Source organism: Numida meleagris, chromosome 2, assembly GCF_002078875.1.
Source record: "Numida meleagris isolate 19003 breed g44 Domestic line chromosome 2, NumMel1.0, whole genome shotgun sequence".
Taxonomy (NCBI): domain Eukaryota; kingdom Metazoa; phylum Chordata; class Aves; order Galliformes; family Numididae; genus Numida; species Numida meleagris.
The window spans coordinates 58,383,613-58,400,688 of record NC_034410.1 but is presented as its reverse complement, the minus strand read 5'-3'; the positions used below and the strand labels follow the sequence as shown (position 1 = coordinate 58,400,688).

At 43.8% G+C, this 17,076-nt stretch overlaps 1 long non-coding RNA gene across 3 annotated transcripts in view; it reads right to left on the bottom strand.

Moving 5' to 3' along the window:
- Positions 4,671-17,076, bottom strand: part of LOC110394210 — a 14,073-nt gene continuing 1,667 nt past the window's right edge. Inside the window, exons 2-4 of one of the 3 annotated variants that reach the window (XR_002435453.1) lie at positions 7,966-8,118; positions 5,279-5,349; positions 4,671-4,766 (exon numbers count right to left, since the gene is read on the bottom strand). This is a non-coding gene — a long non-coding RNA (uncharacterized LOC110394210). Of the gene's footprint in view, positions 4,767-4,818; positions 8,119-16,661; positions 16,998-17,076 lie in introns of those variants that run through there. The other 2 variants (XR_002435452.1, XR_002435451.1) reach the window with 2 other exon arrangements.

Here is a 17,076-nt window from a genome sequence, read left to right as displayed (position 1 = left end):
TGCACTGTATCCCCCAGCACTTGAAGTATCCACACTGTAATGGTCTCTACTTCACAAAGGAGGCAATATTTCTGTTCATCTTCCATTGGAGAAAAAACTCCTGTAAACCACGTCAAACACTGTGTGCAGTTTTTTGGTGCAAAAAAAAAATTTAAGAAGGACAGGGAACTAGTAGAGAGCACCCAAAGATGGTGAAGGATTTGGAGGACAAGATGTACGAGGAGCAGCCGAGGTCCCTTGGCTTGTTCAGCCCAGAGCAGAGGAGGCTGAGGGGAGGCCTACAACTCCTGACAAGGGGAGCGGAGGAGCAGCGATGGGACCCGAGAGAACAGCATGGGGCTGCGTCAGGGGAGATTTGGCCTGGGCATTAGGGAAAGGTTCTTCATGGGCAGGGTGGTCTGGCACTGGGACAGGGTCCCCAGGGCAGTGGTCACGGCCCCAAGCTGCCAGAGTTCCAGCAATTGTCATCAACACATTCCAGGAACCTCTTCAATTTCTGGTGCACTGCTGTGTTGTACCTCCAGCAGATATCGGGATGGTTGAAGTCTCCCACGAGGACCATATTTTGTGAACATGAAGCTGCTCCTATCTGTTTATAGAGGGCCTCATCCACCTGGTCTTCCTGATCTGGTTGCCTGTAGCAGATCCCCACTATGATGTCTCCTTTCCCTGCCTTCCCTTTAACCCTAACACATAAGCTCTCTGTCAGCTCCTCCTCCGTGGACTCCAGGTGGTCATTGACATAGAAGGCAACACCTCCTCTCCTTCTCTCCTGCCTGTTTTTCCTAAAGAGTTTATGCCCATCTATTCCTACATTCCAGTCATGAGAGTCATCCCACCACATCTCAGTGATACCAGTGACATCATAGCCCTGTAGGCATGCACACGCCTGCAACTCTTCCTGCTTGTTCCCCATGCTCCGTGCCTTGTTGTACAGGCACTTGAGTTGGGCTCCCATTGAGGAGGTTTACCAGTTAGAGTTCCCTTATCCTGAACCTTAGGTGCTGTCTCACTGGCCTGTGATCCAGCTCCAGGCCTAGGACATCCACTACCACTGTCAGCCTCAAAGTGCAATGATTTGAGGATCCCCACTCCCGGAAACTCTAGTTTAAAGCCCTCCTGATTAAACTGGAAAACTTGCTGCCAAAGATGCTCTTCTCCTTGTCTGACAGATGAACCCCATCCTTCCCCAAAAGACCAGATTTCTCAAAATAGTTCCATGACATAAGTAGCCAAAGCCCTGTTCACACCACCGCTCCCTTAGCAATTTATTAATTTTCTTAATTCTGTCAGTCCTTTCCCTCCCCATTCCTCTAACCAGGAGGATTGATGAGAAGACAAGCTGTGCTCCCAAGTTCTTCACTGCTGCTCCCAGCAACTTGTAGTCCCTCTTGATATTCTTCAGGTTGCTGACAGTCAGTGGTGCCTCCATGAAACAGCAGCAGGGGGTAGTAGTATGTGGGACGTACAAGGACTGGCAGCCTCTCAGTCATGTCCTTGATGTGGGCCTCTGGCAAGCAGCAGACCTCTCTAGATAGTAGGTCAGGGCGATAAATGGGAGCCTCTGTACCCCTCAGAAGAGAATCACCCACCACAGAGACCAAACAGTGGACATGAGCACAGTGAGGCGGTGGGTGGTGCGTTCCAGCAGGGTGACACTGGGTCAGCTTCTCTGGTGCAGATTCTTACAAGCGTGGTATACAGGCTCTTGTTCATCACTGGCAAAAAATGCATAGCTAATGGTTATGACTATGTTGAAAAATGGAGTATTGCAGCAGAGAATTGGCTCTATTAAACAGTATTATTATGTTCTTTGTATCTGTTGTAGTTTCCATGGAAATAAATAGGAGGCATTACTTTTGGTGCAACCTACGTATATGCAGCCCAAGACAATTCCTCTTCACTCAGTGCAGCCCAAGCAAGCCAAAAGGTCGGACACCCATACATTAAGAGACTAGCGCAACTTGTTCCATTGCCATGCTCGGGAAGAACGATAAGGACAATTCAGGCTTCACAGAAGAGCAGTGAGAGTTGCAGCATATCCACACAAAGCTGATGATGATCCATCTCTTTAGATTATTGAGAGGGCTAAGGGGGAACCTGATGACAGACAGTGGGTTGTGCAGGCTCTGCGCTGTAAGGGGCTCTGTCAGCGTACAAAGACATAGCCAGACTCCACAGCAGGAAATGAAGGCCTGAAATAAGGTGGGTGGTGTCGGTCAGGGTAAAGATCAATTAACTTCATCATGATATTATACGGGAATCATATTTTGGCTTAACAGCCACAGAAGCCCCCTTAATTACTATGGCAAAGGTGTCATGAAACATGTGCATGAATAATTGAGATGATATACTAAGTAAATAGGGCCAAATGCAGGTAGGCCACATTGGAGTACTGGCAAGGGCTGACATGAACACCTGCATGTGAATAGATAGCCCTTGGGGATGATTGTGCATGTTAGGGTCTCTGGCTGTTTCAGGTAACTCCAGGAGGTGCTGCTTATGGCCTTCCTGAAAGGATAACTGATCTGTATTCCTTCCTGTGTTACCTGTTCCACCTCAGCCAGTAAAACAATGCAACACTCCTCTTCAAGTTCCTGCTCAGTGCTGGATTCAGGAGTCAGCTGCATAATTCAGGAAAAAATTGACTCCTGTGCTTCTCTCCCACTGAAGTAATGGGATTTCAGACTGCCTGAAGATAAACACGGAGTTCAGTCTTCTGCAAATGCAGCCAAGTAACCTGCCGATGGTAAAGAGCCAGTAGGGATCACTTTTCCCTTTGACTTCACTACAGTTTATTTCGTGTTGCCTGTTCAGACGTTAAGTGCTTTATAGTGCAAACTGTCATTTCTATGGAGGTAGTGTTTAGCACAGCTGAAGCCTGTCTTGATTAGGAGTTCCGTATGCAACTCAAATGCAGATAATAGAAACTTGTTAGAAGACTTGAATTAATGCTTCATCTCCCATGCTGTATGGTTTGACATCAGCACTGGTTCATCACTGCAAGTACTCATGAAAGCTAGTCAGTATGAGAGGAGTCATCAAATGCTGTTGCTGAAGCATTTTGTGCTTTGTCTCGCAGGAAACATTTCCAGAACTGAACTGCTTCTTTTCCACTATGCCACCATTGCACATTAAGACCACACACATTTAATGGGCTCAGACATGAACAAAAGAAGTCAATGTTTGCTGAATAAATTAATCTGAGTCTAGTTAAGGACTGGAAATAAGAAATAAGAGGACTTCCATCATATGCAGGCAGTCACGATGTCCTTGGGTAACTGCCTTTCCTCATCTGCCTGTGCATATCTCTAGTTGTTAGCAGATCCTGGTTGAAATTCAAATCAGTTTCAGCATCACTGCCATCTCCTCTAATTGACTCCGTCGGCACAGCCGGCTAGTGGGAGGGACGGAGGAGCAAAGCAGGCAGAAAGGACCAGATGATTTCTGGCATATGCTGGGCCATGCAGCAAAATGTTGAGGACGTGGGGGTCTGGCACTGCACAAACGTCAGGGATTCCCCACACTCTGCCAGGAAACCAAGGGGAATCGTCCTTTTTTTTTCCTTCTTATTTTAATGTCAAGAAGTGCTAGGCCCAGGTGGTGGTTTACAACCACAGCTCAGCTGGCGAGGGAAGCAGTGCAGCAGAGGAAGCTCATGGAAATATCCTGGCTGACTCATCCAGGCATTCATTTGGCATTCTGTGGAATGTACATGCTGCAGTGGGATGCTGGGCACCCTTCAGGGGACTGCTTGCTGCCTGGCCACCAGGCAGGCAGCACCTAGCCCTCTGCACCCCTCCAGGGCCACCAAGGATCTTTCCGCTTGCCTGTGCAGTCTCAGCGCAGACCCAGTTGAATTTCCAGGGGCTTCTGACAAAGAGCTGGCCTAATGATCTCCTCGCTCAGAACCCAGAAGGTAGGCAGCTGCAACCCAGGGCAAAGCAGTTTTTAAGCCTGACCTTCAGCTTGGAGGTAGCTAAGCAACACATTTCATGCTGAGGGATTTTGGTCATCCAATGAGGTTATTTTAAAGGTATGGCTGGCCTGAAGAGATGAGTATAAGATCTGGTGGGATGTTTGAAAGAAAAGTTAAAGAAACAGGCTGAGTATCAGTCTGTCTATGATTTGCAGATGCATGCAGCAGCCTGAACACTGAGGAGCTTGCAAGGAAAACTCACAAATAAGAATGGTGAAAAGCAGTGAGGAAAAAATGACCTAGAAAAATGAAAGTAGATGCTAATTATGTGATCTCCATCCATGCATGCTGACTCCTTACGAAATGGCTGCTTCCCTCAATTTTCCAAAGTGTGGAATGAAGTCTGGAGTATTCAAAACACCAGAGGTGCCAAATAGGCTTGCAGGAGGTGTGTATAACAGCCATTAGCCCTGGGATCTATGTCTGGTGTGTGTTAGCCACGCTGCCAGGCAGGTGGGAGAGCTGAGGAGCGCACACACATAACCGCGCCCAAACACAACGGCCCAGGGATGTCCAGATGGATTGCAGATACCCCAAGATGCTGATCTGCAGATCAAAAAGGCTGTACACCGTAACACCTGCCGCAATGTTTAACTTTTGCCTGAATGCTCTATTGATGACAGCGTGAAATAATTTGAAAAAATAAGACTCATAACTCGTTAGTGAGTGCACAGAAGTCAAAAGCAACCAATTTCACTCAAAGTCTGTGAAGGTACGTTTATTCTACATCTAAAAGCTGTGTTTCGTGAAATTATCATCTTTCAATGCTGTAGTCATCGGTGCCATCCTACATGATTGAAAGAAAAAAAACACACAACAGAGAGACATAATCTAAAAAATGTAGGTAGTAAGTTTTAATAATAAAAATATGGCCTAGCCAAAGTAAAGTTTATTCACTACATGGTGCTGTTTAATCTCACGCATACTTTCATGGTGTTTTCTTGTCTTGAATCTAATTACTTCCCAGTATTTCAGTTTGTTATATCTGTTTTCATCTCATGTGCCGCCACTGTTTCCAACTACATTGCACAATTCTCTGTATTATTTATTTTGAGGCAGCTTCTGGGAGAAAGAATTTGTCCTGGGATTTATACACAGCTTTGACGCTGGCCAGCTGGGTGAGTCCTGGCTGAGCTGCTGCTCCTCTTCAACAGTTTTCCCAGTAAAAGGAGTGAGATAAAAACCCCTCCTTCCTGTAAGCACCTGGATTTCTGCAGATGAATTGCTATATAATAGTTAAGGAGTGTGGGAATTCCCTGTTTAGAGCTACCCGTTCACTGACGAACTAGGCATGCTTACCAAACTTTGAAGTGGTCACTAAGTGTAAGAAAACTGGTGAAAACAGTCACTGAATGCATCTCTTCTTCAGCCTGTTTGAAATAGATAAAGGCACAACAGTGAGAGAGACAAGCTTTTCAACTGGACGTTTTCAACCTACTTGGAACACGTACAGCCAGTCCAGACACAGTCTTCGATTCTTACCACTTCTTACACCTACAGTGCGCACATCCTTGGCCCCGTGCTCTGGGACGTGGTAGGAAGGAGCTGCCAACATTTGCAAGGAAAGCTGGGACAGCAAGCCTCTTGTGCACTGATGATTTTGTTTTGGTCCTGCCTGAGAGCACACTGAACTCTGCACAGAGATTGTCAAGCCTGAAAAGTTTCCTATAATCTCTGCCTCAGCAGAAAATACCCAGCAGCCAGATTAAATTTCCCTTGCAGTGACTTTGATGTCATCAGAGAGAGGAGGTTTGAAAGAGATGCAAGCCCAGTGGCCACCTAAGTGTGCTAGAGATGCATAGAAGTGTTTTAAAATATGTTTCCTGTTTCACTCTTTTGCATGATCTCCTTTTAAAAAAGCAGAATTCAAATCAGTATTAAATTCATTTTCTTAAATAGTCTCAACTACAGGAAATGTTCTTTCAAGTCTGTGACATTTATAACCATGATACACTGATTACTGTACAAGACTACTATGGTATCTTATCTCTGAAGGTCACATTTGGAGTTCACATACATATTAAAAAAAAATCCCCCAATGGGAGGATTATTCAAATTGCTGCAGGCTTGTCCTTTCTTTATTACCTCATATTTGTTTTCTCAGTTGCACACTCCATAAATCAAGCATTGCATGCCCCTTAACGTGTGAGCATCTCCACTCCTGTTCCTCTGTACTGGTACACTGTGCCCCAGTGTAAATTTGTCTTGCCAGTGAGTTTCCAAGGGAGTTCAAGATCCTGTTACCACAAACTAGACTAGGACTTTTTGAGCTGTTAGTCACATTTCTGCCACACGAGAGTCAATGCTTTGTCCCTCCTCCAAATGCCAGTAAATTAAGGCAAAATTGCATGGTGCCCAAAATTTGCATGTCTAAGGTTACCATCTTGCAGTGCCAAACTGAAGAATTTTTCTCATGCATCCTTTGATTTGTAACTGAAGCACTGTTGATCAAATTGCAATATTACTGCTTCAAAATTGCAGGAAGAAAACAGGCAAGTGGCTCAGAACTGCACACCACTGCAGTGAATGTAACTGTCATTTAAGACACACGATATGAGTTAGAGGATCCAATGGGAGCCATCTGAGGAAAGCTCTTCTACCAAACACTCATGTTCCCCAAGGAGGATTTTATCCAACCCCTGAAGCCTAGTGGGGCTGTCTCTTCCAGTAGAGTTGCACCTGTAGTGCAGGCAGGGTACAGACATTTTACTATAGCCAAACCATATGCAGCTTGATTACCCATCGCTACGTTCCTGGCACTGCTGATGGAGCATGAAGTAGCGATTTTTTTTGTGTGTGTTTATGAAAGGCACAGTACTGAATGTTCAACACCTCTGAGGATCCGAAATAAATATATTCCTGGGGGCTAGATTTTATACCTGTACAGTATGTCCTTCTCAGATAAAAATTAGAAGTTCTTTATTGAATATGCTCAGAAACTACGCGGGGTTTTGATAAAATGTGGGGCTAATTCTAGTTGTACACAGCCTCTCCTCCCCTTCCTACCATTCCCTACTTTTAGTATCCATACCAAATTGAAGTACTGCTTTCTAAATGATGTTGATGTCCCTCTTCAGTACCTCTTGTAAAGGTGTTGCTGGGTGTTGCATCGTTAGCTGTCATTTTGCCACAAACCTGGAGAAGCCTTGGCTGCAGAGCCACAAAATCTAAGCTCAGATAACCACCACTTGGCACCTCCCGGCCAATTGTGAACTATTTAAAAGCATGTAATGCCTGTTTTCGTATGGATTTGTTACCAGCCATTCATTAACAAGGAATGATGTATCCCTTGTTACAGCAGAAAGTCCTAAACTTTTCCTGCATCATTCCCCCTTAATCTGGTTTTGCCACCCAGTTTCAATTAATCCTGCTAATACCAAGCTGTAAGCACACACTCAACCAAGGAACAGACAAAAGACTTGTATGTCTGGGTCTGTAATCTCTGTGGGTAGCTGTCATTATAGTATTTCCTTTTCCTGCATTTTTCACTGTGATTCAATATAAATTCTCTACGTTAGAACATGCCATTTTAATTATAGATTGAGCTTGAATTTAAATTGACAAAGGGTTTGTATTAAAAGTTAGAAAAAGAAGTTGCTGTCTTCTCTGCTTTATATAACTACATGATACCCATACAGTGGATAAATTATAACAGACAAGTAAGCATCTCTGCCCACAAGAAACTTCTGCATAAAAATATATGAAAGGATGCAAAGTGGGAAAGTTCGGTGTAGAAAACAGACAGAGGTTTGGAGGGTTGAGAGTGCTGCAAAGCAGCAGCAAGTCTGCAAGAGGCCCAGATGTTATCCTAGAGGTGGACACCATCAGCAGAAGTAGGGAAGACCATTAATGCTTCATACTACCTACTGCAGTTTCTGGATTAGAGGTGAAAACTGAGATGTTAGTAAGTGAGGTGCAGAGGCCATTTCTCCTATGAAGTGTTTGATTTTGCAAGTGCATTTCCTCTTGCCTAAGCTGTGTCTCACCTCTTCCTATGAGCTAGGAATGATATGTTGTTGAGTCACATCTCGCTTCAGCTACCCCACATCTTCAGCAGCTCTCAGTCCCTCCTCTTCCACATCCCAGCATCTTCACACCTCAGGAGGCTGCCTGGTGGTACCCAGCAGCTTGCAGGGGACCTGCACAGGACAAAAGTTAAGACCTTGATTCAGAATTGCTCCGAGTGAAGGGAATTATGCTGCAGGCAGAGGCTTTGGAGAGCAAAAGCATGCTTTGAGCAATATGCTCTCTCTACAAGTCAGATACACACTAAAACAGGAGATTATTAAAAGCAAGAAAACAAACCACAAATTATACTGTCTAAAACAGTGTGGATTTAAATCTCCTATACAGCGAGGTTAAAGTAAAAATCATATGCCTGTAAAAATATCATTAGAATATTAATAAGGTTACAAAGTCAGGCACACATAATAACAAGAAACATGTTAACTTGGATTAAGCCTTGCAGCTTTAATTCCTTCCTTCTGGGTGTACGTGCATCTGGGCAGAGCTCTTGTGGTATGCTCCTGCAGTGTGTCAGCCAGTGCACAGGCAGCATGTGGGGCCTTACACCAAGCAGAGCTGAAACATACCCATTTATGTACCAGCTTGTACCCTTCCTGCAGTCTGGCAACACCTTTTAGAAATGCATTGTCAGGTTCTTCAGAGTCTCAAATGAACCTGTTCTTTTTTTCTGCAAGGACTCTCACTTAAAAATCCAGGTTAGTCAGCGCAGCAGATGAGAAAAATCTGACTTAAACTAAAGTGAAGTGAATCTGACTTAAACTAACGTTTGTGATTTCATAGAATCATACGCTCATAGAATCCTTAGATTTGGAAGGGACCTTTAAAGTCATCTAGTCCAACTCCCCTGCAATGAACAGGCACATCCACAGCCAGATTAGGTTGCTCAGAGCCTGCTCCAGCCTGGCCTTGTTGAATGCCTCCAGGGATGGGGCATTACCACATCTCTGGGCAACCTGTTCCAGTGCCTCAACACCCTTTCTGTAAAATACTTTTTCCTTATATCCAGTCTAGATCTCCCCTCTTTTAGTTTGAAACCATTTTGCCTTGTCCTATCACCACAGACCCTGCTAAAGAGTCTGTTCTCTTCTTTCTTGTGGTTCCCCTTTAGTTACTGAAAGGCTACTATCAGGTCATCCCCACCCTTCTCTTCTCCAGGCTGAACAGCCCCAGCTCTCTCAGCCTAGGAGAGGTGTTCCATCCCTCGGCTCATTTTTGTGGCCCCTCTCTAGACACTCTCCAACAGGTCTATGTCTCTCCTGTACTGAGGACTCCACATGTGGACGGAGTACTCCAGGTGAGGCCTCACCAGCACAGAGCAGAGGGGCAGGATCACCTCCCTCGACCTGCTGGTCATGCATCTTTTGATGCAGCTCAGGATACAGTTGGCTTTCTGGGCTGTGAGGACACATTGCCGACTTTGTATTGCTCTCATTAACTCATTATCTGGTTCTGCAGTACAACTTCACACTATGGGTTACTGCTAGAGAGAAGTAATGGCCTTCTCTACAGCATATGGTTGACACCAACCTCCTCTTGAGTGTTAGTTCTGAGTTGAGGACAAATGCTGCCCACCATATGACTTAAATAAGGCACTTTAGGAAACATGAGAGTTGCTAGAGCTCAGCAATTCAGGTAACTAACTGGAAGGAGTGGTATATGGAGGAGGTGTTTGCATTCACAGAATTCAGTCAAAGTTGTTTGGTATGAAAATGACATAAGATATTGGAACAACGAAGGAGTCTCCAATAAGAAAATTTATCCCAGAACTATGCTGAAATAAAGCAAAATACTTGTTTATCAAAAGCTTCCTCTAATCAGCAAAAACTAGCTGAGTGTAACAAATCCATGACAATTTAGAATTGTTACCTTCCTCCAATCTTTAAGTACAAAAATAAATTAATCTCTACCATGAGACTTTACTTACTAGTGCCTGTGAGTCCAGAAAATGTTTGCTTATTAGCAAACTTTATGATATGTTAATTATCTTAAGAAATAGAAAAAATTAGCCAAAATTAGCAATATGCAATACAACGCTAGCAGAGCATTTTCAGATGGCAAAGAATTGCACTCTACACTTTTTCTTTTCTAAAAAAAAACCCACCCTCAAATCAAGAATATTAAATATGAGGGGATCCCTACATACAGATTACTGTTCATTCCTCTACAAAGCTATTACTCTGAGAAGATGCTAGAATGCTGTTAGGTCAATTTGGATGTTGCTGTTTCTAATAATTTTACTACAAATGCATTGATACTTCTTTTCAGCTACCAAGGTCAAGGGACTGAAGGAAGAATCCCAGCTTTTATATTGTTTTAAACCAGTTTTTAATGACAAAAGCTTGGAAATATGAAAGATCTCCTAAAAGCACAGAAAACAGATGGCAAATAACCAACCACCCACCCATCCTCATAAAACATCTTATTTTTAAGAATATGGGCTTTTAAGCCAATTTCTGTTGTGGGTGGCATTGACTCATGAGTTTTGAACACTTAGTGTGGCAATCCAAATCCAGAACCAAACTTAAATTTTATGTTTCGGAAAGTACTGTTGCATTTTTAAGCAAGAGAAATGCTTACATTTCAGAATATCCAAATTAAATACGTGCTCTCAACCACTCAAGCATTCACTTTCATTGTTACTAGTCAAAACACAAGTGAAATCTGTGAGCTTATCAGTCACAGGAGGGTTTAAGAACAGTTTAAGCAGTGCGCAGGGGATAGCTGGTCTGAGTGTGGAGGGGAGCGGAGACAGGACAACCTCTCTATCTGTGTCAGCATTTTGGTTCTTAGAAAGGAAGAGTAATTTATTGCTAAGAAGAGAGGTACCACGCAACAGCACTTCTATATTTTAAAGGTTTTCGTATCATACTCTGTGGTATTCATAAGGTAAATTGAAAGAAGGTACCAAGTAGATTAAATAACACTGTTGATAACAGAGGTTAGCATAGGTGTGGCTTGGCAAATACCAGTAACTGCTGATGGCAATAATAATATGTGCTAGAACAGGAAGCTATTCTTCCTCCAGTCTTCTGAGCATGTACGTTGCAATCGTGACAGCATATGTAATGGCACGTTAATCTTCAAAACAATTGCCTGCAAAATCGTGACCTTGACTGAAATATTTTAATTGTTTAGTCAGGCAAGTATACCCGAAGGTTTCTATGACTGAACAAAGCTGAAAAAATTATTTTACATCTTGTCAGAATATGTATTTTGCAGATGCGTGTTTTTGTACTTTAAAAATAAAAAGAGGCAACTGTTTGTACATCCAAGAGGCTTCTGGCAGATTTAATATATTCACTAAATCATAACAGAAAGAGCAGTCCTGTACAGTAAGATACTACTACCTAACAAGGGCAGCAGATCTTCAGGATTTCAGATTTCAGCAGACATGCTTCCCTTAGAATAGATTTGAAAGAGACAAACTACAGATTAGCAGTAGGACTGGCAAGAGCTACAACCAAAAATTATTTAAACTCAGCATTTTCACCTGGCAGTTTCATGTTCCTGAAGTCCATTTAAAAGCTGCCTCTAAGATTAGCATGTGGAACATTTGAGTTTTAAGTGTAGGAGATGCAGAGAGGGAAAAAATAATGGTTTCTCATATGTAAACATCTAATTTACTGAGGAGCCAAATGAGCTAAAGAAAAAAGCATGACGAAACTCCATCTGGGTGCAATTCCTAGAGCCTTACTCATCTCACTTCCTGATTCTCCTTTTTGGCCTCCTTTCCCCTCAGGCCCTCCCACCTCTATAAACACCACAACAGTAATTACACTGTCGTTGGAGACTTAAACATTCTTGACATCCTAACATCCCTTCTAACAAGTACAGGATATTTCACAAAGGCACAGACTGGCTTTCAAGAAGTGGGTCAGCTTGACACATACCATGTGCTTCCAAAAGCCTGCAGTCTTTGAGTTTGCTCATCTATGGTAATGGGCACCCTACCAATGAGCAGGCTGGAAACAAAACACTGTCTGGTTTGTGATGGGGACTTTAAAATGTTTATCAAAAATACGTAAGTTGTAAATTTCCATCTGAAATATCCTCTAGAGGATGTCCTGTTAAGCTTTCCAGTGCAGCAGAATCCCGACTATATACAGTTTGGGCCTCACCTTCCCCTTACTGGCTAAATGAGCACTCGAAGGCACCCAGCACTCAGGAGTCCAGCGGCAATGCACAGAGTGGGGGTGAGGGGAAAGGAGCACAGACAGCTTCACTCCATCAGCCCAAGGAGGCTGGATGAGTAGCTCTTTTCATTTCATCACTTCTTGTCCTGCAACCTCACTTCTCTTGGTTACTTACCACAAAGGCACTTTTTAGTCCAGGCTGACCTGGCCAAACAAACTCTTTTTCTGTAGAAATTTTGGCCAGTGTGATTTTTTTTTCAGTCACTCTTGAACGTTTTTCTTATATTTCAACATTTAAATCATGCCAACTTGCTTCCAACACTCAGAAGACATTCATGATGACTCAGAAAGGGATCTTGACCTGCTAGCTGAGAATTACTTCTCTAATAGCACAATGGTTTGATATCAGTTTTCACAAAAGGAATAAATCAATGTGTCTCATCATATTTTCTATTCTGCCCCACATAAATTTGTCTTGTGAATAAAACACATTTTATTCAGCCCAGAGGGCATTTTATTTCTCTGTTCATTTTGATATTTTAGTTAGAATACGATGCTTGTACAGTACAGTAGTCCAGACAACAGAGACTATAAAATCTTCTATTTATGATCTATCTCAGTGAACAGATTTTCAGTCCTCCTTAAAATGCCTTTCATTGCTGGGCAAAAAACAACCCATGTGCCAGAAAATGACCAAAAATAATTGTTCTTCATTGTGAAAATAGGATATGGTAAAGAGCCACAAAAAGCTTTGGAAGAAAAGCATGAAGCAGCTGTGAATAAGCTTTAAATTATTAACAAAATCCAAAGAAATCCAAAGAAATTAGATTAGACAGATTAAATACAGTGCAATTTTTTACAGAGTAGATCATACTTCTGTAAAACTTATGGTTCCCAGACATCACAGCGCCCTTGTAGTTACCAAAAAGGTAAGAACAGATTACACAGAACAAGCCAGCTCCTGCTGTGTATGCCCTGCTACCCAAGGACCAAAACTAAATATGTAGATAAATGCATAAATATATGAAATAAGACAAGTGAGGCACTGGCAATCACGAGAGATTTCTAATCATGTTGGTGTAAGATAGGCACAGGTATAGTTGACTCACACAGCAAAATTACTTCTATTAGCGGATTGCTCAGATTTATGAAAACAGAAGCACCATGTTATGTGTGAGCAGCAATATAGTAATACTGCAAATTGCTACTTGATTGCCATTTGATTCAACCTAGTTAATAGCTGATGATGGCCTATAATTCTTGTGATTCATTCTGGCAAGCCTTTCATTTGTCAGGTCATCAAGCCTATCCTATACATGAGCAATTAAATTAGCAGGAAAAAAACAGTCCAAATAGCAAAGGGCTCAGCAAAAAATCCTCCAGGTGGTTTGAAGAAATTTATCTCTAACACTGTTGAAATACCATTGCCGACTTCTTAGTGGTTTTCTTTTCTCATCAGGACTAGCACAGTAGGTACAAAAACAAATAACACACTGTTGATTTCCAAGCATCTTCTTGAAGCAGGAAAAATTAATTCCAAAACAATTGCGAAGAAACTATGCATTGGAAAAACTCAACCAGGAGAAATAGTAAATGAAGATCAGAAAATGGTTGCCATCACTACAGATGGGTGCTATCAGATTACAGAGGGAAAGTAGCTGGAAGTTTGGCTGGCTGGCAGCTGTAACAGGCTTACTAAATTCGTATGCAACCACGAGGATCAGTCCTACAGGGGGGACAAAGGACATACACAGAAATAGATTTCCCAAGGAGAATCCTGCCTCTGTTTCTTGACGACAGCCAGAGAGCTATCAGCATCATTCACACAGATGGCCATAGCCCACTTACGCAGTCATAAAAAAATACAAAGAGTCACTAACACGGGATCCAAGAGTTAAATTAACCTCAGCAGTGTCGAGGCCATGCAGAATGTTTCATTACAAGGACAGGATGTGCTCACACCATCAGGAGAGTTTGTTCTTATGGATGCTGTCGGCAGGGTGCCAGCCAGGGGCTGCTCTCTCCTCTCCTCAAGCTCCACATTCATCAGAGAGAGCTGGTGGGAGCACTAAGTGTTAGCTGATGCCCTTGCAGAATACTTGCCTGGAGGACTGGGGTCCTCCGGTGACAGAAGGAATCAGTCACCTGTATTCAAGTTCCAACCTGTCCCTGACATGCTGAGACTCTGTTGACACAGCCAACAGGAGGCCAAACCCTCAACTGCTGGAATGCGTTGGCTGCATTTTCTTTGGTTCAAACAGTCACTAAAAGTAAACATAAAATAATAATAATTTTTTAAAAATACAGAAAAAAAAAATCTCAGCATGCAAAATCAGGCCTAACTAGGCTATTCCGCAGAGCAAAATAATTTCTGGTTGATTCATCTATTGAAGTTATCTGAAAATGTCAAAAATAGCCCCTCACCCACAAACCAAAGAGATTTTGGTGGACTAGTTTCACAGTGTTTCAAAAGGCCTTTGATTAAATCCCTAAGCCAGAGACAACTCAAGCAGCTAAGTAATCACTGGGCAGGAAGAAAAGTACTATCGTGGCTCAAAAACTGGAGATGGAAAACAAAGAGCAGAATTCAACAGCTAGTTTCTGTGATGGCAGGAGGTTAATGACAGCCTGCTGCAGGGCTGTACAGCAAGCCTCGTGTTGTTGTTGTATTTACTATTGATCTAGAAAGACGACGGTATTGTCAGATAGCAAAATTTGCAGCTGTCATAATTATTTCAGTTAAGCAAGACAAGAGGGGGCTGTGATGATGAGGAAGTCCAAATGAAACAGAATGGATCATGTAATAGGGAATTAAGTTCAATATTGAAAATGCATGCTAGAGAGGAACACGAGTACTGCTTCCACATCTGACAAACTCTAATTTATTTACGTTGACTGAAGAGCAGACACTGGGCATTTATGTAAATACCTATGTGCTCTCTCTAATCTTCATGAAGCTGTAGTCAGAAAAGCTAATAAGACAATGGAGCACTGGAGGAATAAACGGCATACTGATTAAAATCGAGCGTTACTATACCTCTACCTAAAGGAATTCATTCTGTCCTCTGGAATAGCCTCCAGCATATCCCACCTCAGAGAAAAGGTGACATAGGTGAGTCTGTATGGGGGCATGTTCAGGGAGAAAGGCCTTTATAAAATCTAATGTAGATTTGGATTATTTATCTCAGCATGGTGGTATTTACAGGAAAACAACAAACAGAGCAGCTGGTAATGTCAAGGGTTACACATGGAGGCACCTGCTCTGCCACACCTCGTTGTACAGCACACAGGAGCTCGATGGCAGCCATCTCACAATGGGCAACAGGAAGTATGTGTACACAAAAGCCAAGTGAGCTATGACACTTATCTCAGCAGGCAGCGATGGCAAAAATGTTCACTGAAATTCAGAAGAGGGTTAGACATTTACACCTACAGCTATGAACACAGCAAATATATCCCCAAATAGTTGATGCTAGCCAAGTGCTAGATAAACTCTAAAATCCTGAGGTTTGAGGTTTACAGGATGCTTGAAAGAGAGCTTAGATGTGCTGGCAGACAGCCTGCAAGTGGCAGGGAACCCTCTGCCGCAAGTCAGCCCACGTGCTGACCTCACTTGCAATTCCCATTCTGTGCGGCTCCTTCAGATGGGCTGTCTCTGGTTTTGTCTGGCCAGAGATACTGCTGGACACAGAATCATAGAATCATTATGGTTGAAAAGACCACTAAGATAGTCTAGACCAATCATCAGTCCACCACCACCATGTCCACTAAACCATGTCACTCAATACGACATTTAACCTTTTCTTGAAAACTTCCAGGGACAGTGACTTCACCACTTCCCTGGGCAGCCTGTCCCAATACCTCACTGCTCTTCTGAGAAGAAATTTTTCCTAACATCCAACCTGAACCTCCCCTGGCACAGCTTGAGGCCACTACCTCTCATCCTATTGCTGTTACCTGGGAAAAGAGGCAGATCACCACCTCGCTACAACCTCCTTTCAGGTCCTTGAGAGAGATAAGCTCTCCCCTGAGCCTCCTTCTCTCAAGACTAAACAAACCCAGTTCCCTCAGCTGCTCCCTACAAGTAAGACTTGTGCTCCAGACCCTTCACAGTTTCGCTGCCTTTCTCTGGACACACTCCAGCGCCCTGATGTCTTTCTTGTAACGAGGGGGCCAAAACGGAACACAGTACTCAAGGCGCAGCCTCACCAGTGCATGGTACAGAGGCACGATTACCTCCCTGCTCCTGCTGGCTGCACTGTTTCTGATACAAGCCAGGATGGCGTTGGCCTACATCATGGGACTGCCTCACGTGACAGAGATCTCAGTGACCATGAGGAACCTGCTCGAGGTTAGCTTCCTGCTAACCTCGGTGTGCATCACAGCTGCATTACCTCAGTGGCCGCTGCATACAGGCGTAGTGCAATTAACCTCACTATTTCCTGCTCCTGTGCTTATTCTCCTACTGTCTAGCAGCTGGAAACGCTGACTGAAGCAAATGATGTTTCAGGTTCTAGACCTACCCATGAAAACTCCTTACTCTCCTAAACGTGTCCCAAGTCCTGCCTGTTTGTAGGTGGTTCTCCTCCATGTGAAACGATCGCTGCAAGCAACCGCTTATGAAACGACGACACTGTTTGCCTGGGCAAGAAGATTCGATCCCGAACGCCCTGCCAGCCCGGGCACCCCCCAAGCTTCACGGCCTCCTGGGAGCCGCCCTGCTCTGCTCCACTCCGCTCTCTACCAGAGAGCAAGACCCCCCACCACCCTCGCGCCTCGCGCCGCCACCAGCGCAGGAGGCGGGGACAGCGGAGGGGCGGAGGCGGGGACAGCGGAGGGGCGGGGCCGGGGCGCAGCTGACGGGGGACGCACGGCGGCGCCTCGCGCTGGGGCTGGACGGAGCGGGCGCGCGCTCGAGACGGGAGGGGACGGGGAGGG